The sequence below is a fragment of the Chelon labrosus genome (genome assembly GCF_963514085.1).
Source record: "Chelon labrosus genome assembly, chromosome: 20".
Lineage (NCBI taxonomy): Eukaryota > Metazoa > Chordata > Actinopteri > Mugiliformes > Mugilidae > Chelon > Chelon labrosus.
Window position 1 is genome coordinate 1664607 of NC_140353.1, and position 3842 is coordinate 1668448.

Genomic DNA, 3842 nt, shown 5'->3' on the forward strand with positions numbered 1-3842 from the left:
TCTTGCAGGTGTTCCAGTGAATGCTTCAACCTCAGTAGTGTTTGTTTAGTTCAGTTTAACCTGCAGGAGGTTCTTCACAAAGAAGAAAGTATCAGCTAGCGTCTGAGTAAACCGCCAAGACAAACAGCTTTCATCCATGAAATGCTCTGCTGGAGAAAAAGATTACAACAACTTCAACAATCTGTCATCGATAGACAAGAAACACAAACGTTGTTTTCTATCTGCTTCACGTTTCAGCGCGGAGACTCCTGCCTCTGGGAAATCAGCTGCTAAAAAAAAAACAGCTCAGAGGGTCAAAGTTCAGCGTATTAAATGGCGTAAAAAGGAAAAGACAGATGACGACACCTGACGCTAACACTCGCGCCCTCAGCTGTCGTGGCAGTCGACACGGGAGGAGGAGGAGGAGGAGGAGGAGGAGGAGGAGGAGGCGTGCTGGCCATCGTATGGGGCTTGTAATGTTTTCACTCCTCGCTGCATGGAGCTGGGAGCTGGGAGGGTTTGACATGTGTCAACGGGTACCATCGGACTGAAAAGGTCAAGACTGTAAAATGTTAATGAGAAATTATTAAGAGACAAAAATATCCTGAAAGGAGAGTACTCCATAAAATCATTTAATCGTTTAATACTGATTGTATTTTAAATGTGTGGTATATACAGAATAGATAGATAGATAGATAGATAGATAGATAGGCATTGTGTAAGGTATTAGGCATGAAGTGCATAACTTAATGGACATTTACACTGATCTGCCACAAGATTACGACCACTGACAGGAGAAGTGAATAACATTTAAACCATCTTGTGACAGTTCAGTGTTCTGCTGGGAAACTTCTGGACCTGGCATTCATTGGTGTGGATGTTACTTAGACATGCAGCACCCACCTAGACCAGACCAGGCACCCCCACCCCATAGCAATGACACTCCTTGATGGCAGCAGCCATCCCCAGCAGGATGCAGCCTGACACAGACACACACAAGAACAGCACAAGGTGTTGACCTGGCCTCCAAATTCACTAGATCCCAAACTGATCAAGTATCTGTGGGATGATCCACAGAGGTCCCTCCCCTCAAAGACACCCCACTAACAACAGGACACCCTCAGAAGGCCCACGTCCATTCTTCAGATTAGGAAGGTGGTCATAATGTCATGCCTGATCAGTGTACATGCAGTAGTGTTGCCAAGTATGGAATTAGTATCGTCAATAGCACAAAAGTGGGTAATGAGTGCATGTACTTGCATAATATAATGTATTCTATTGTATGCATGAAAGGACATATTACGTTTAACTCTCTGGACGTCTGTATGAAGATTTTAAATATTTGTCTTACACTAGCAGCAGGACCTGCAGACATAGAGCCATCCATCAGTCCAGCCCTAACCCTCCAGGAGACTATTTATGTCTGGTGCTCTTGACCTAATTACAGGTCCGTCTCCTCTAACCCTTAGTCCGCCGGTTTGCAGTATGAACTCACTGATACGACTACCTGATAATTATACAGCCAAATAGTTTGCCTGATAAGTCCTTGTGTGTACCTGACAGAGGTGTCTGGCAGCAGCAGATTCTGTTGACTGATGTATGAAGCAACACTCAAGCAATCATTTCTTTTATGATCTGCTTGTTTGACTTGGAAACATTTAGGGTGGGGAAACGTACACCCAGAATAAGTCTGGAATCTCCACTAGCAACCAACTGTTAGCTACAAAGAGATGGACAACAACTAGAGAATCGCTTTAAATGTGGACGGGGCTCTAGCCAACGGCTGCCTTGCAGAGTTGCTCTCATGAGTTACAGCTGATGCTACGACTTGGACACCAAGCATTTTGTGTACATGACTTCCAGCGTCACAAACACAAACTCACGAGTTCATATAATAATTGAAATACCTGGTGGCACATCTGCACCTTAAAAACAACATGAGAGTCAAACCTGTTGCTGACCAAACACCAAAGCTTCTGGAGCATTGACTCATCGTCATCTACTTTGTAGTCGTGACTGATGAATTCCTGCAAACAGATCAGGCTTTGAAATGATATCCCTCATTTTTTCCCCAGTGAGTGGATCCAGCTTTCCTCTGCTGTGCACGTTTCTCTTTCTCTGGGAGGATGAGCAAAGCGACCGACCATCACCGGTGCAGCATGTGTGTGTGAATCAGAAGCAGGTGTACGTTTGTATGAATGCTGGTCTGGTGGAAACGCTGCAGCTCCGTCTGGAAACCTGAGCTGCAGCTGAACAATGTGCTCAGATCACATGACGCTCTCAGAAATGACGCTGGAGGGATTTATAAAGATGTTAATCATTCACAATATTGATGACCAGCACCACATTAAGCCCCGCCCCCAAATCATCTGTTTGGCCCGTTGCAGGAGCAGACTCAGTTCCAAACAGGGAGGCTCCAGAACAAATATTTTCAGATGGGGGGGGGGTGATGGTCTGGTTTCCACTCTGAGATTAAAAGGCATGGCCTTAGATCATACCTGCATTTTAACACATTCAAGATGAAACACGTTTGAGAATGTGAATAATTTTAGGGTGTAAATATTCTTAGGAAGTCGAAGCATGACTGTTTATCTGGAGAAACGTTAGTGGTAGGGTGGTGGTGGTGGTGGTGGTGGTGGTGGTGGTGGTGGTGGGGGGGTGTTCAGGTAGAGGTTAGATGAGAACATTAAAGAAGGTGAATCCATACAGAATTCAAGAAGAACTTCACTGCTTACTAAACACAGTAGCAATTAGATTTTGAATGGTGGACAAAATACTTCTTCTTCCTCCTCCTCCTCCTATGTCCTTGTCTTTGTCCTATGTCCTCCTCCTTCTTCACCTCACATTCTTCCTCTTCCTCCACCTTCTTCTTCTTCTCCTACTCCTTCTCCTCCTCCTTCCTCATCTTCATCATCCTCCTCCTCCACTCACTTCCTCCTCCTCCTTCTTCCTTACCTTCTTCTCCTCCTTCACCTCCCCCCTCCTCCTCCCTTTATTCTCCTCCTCTTCCTTCTTCTTCACCTTCTACTTTTCCTCTTCCTCCACCTTCTTCTTCTACTCTCCTCCTCCTACCGCATCGCCATCCTCCTCCTCCTCTCACTTCCTCCTCTTTCTTTTTCTTTTTTACCTTCTTCTCCTCCTTCATATCCTCTTCCTCCTCCTCCTTCTTCTTGACCTTCTTCTCCTCCTCCTCCCTTTATTCTCCTCCTTTCTTCTTATTCCTCCTCCTCCTCCTATGTCCTTGTTCTATGTCCTCTTCCTTCTTCACCTCACATTCTTCCTCTACTACTCCTTCTCCTACTCCTTCCTCATCTTCATCATCCTCCTCCTCCACTCACTTCCTCCTCTTCCTTCTTCTTTACCTCCTTCCCCCCTCCTCCTCCCTTCTTCACCATCTTGTCTTCCTCCCTCTTATTCTTCTCCTCTTCCTCCTCCACTTCTCCATCCTCATTCCACTTTCCCTCCTTCTCCTCGTTCTCTCCTTCTTCTTCTTCTTCTTCTATCTCCTCATCGTCCTCCTCCTCCTTCTTTTTCTCATCCATCTTCTTCTTTTTCATCTTCTCCTTCCTCCTCCCTTTATTCTCCTCCTCTTCCTCCTCCTCCTCCTCCTTCTTTTCTATTTCCAGTAGATTTGATGCTCCACAGCAGCAGAACCTCTTTATCAATAAAGTTCTGTGGTGTTTGACGTATTGATGTGAACACACACATATATCCAATCAGATTATTTTATTTAGTCTCCATGGAAACAGTTCAATGAACAACAATACAATGTTAAACTGGATATTTATCTTTGGAAACCATGCGCTCACTTCTGCAGAGAGTGTTTCCTTCTTCCTTTTCCAAACGCTACACGCCAGTCGTGA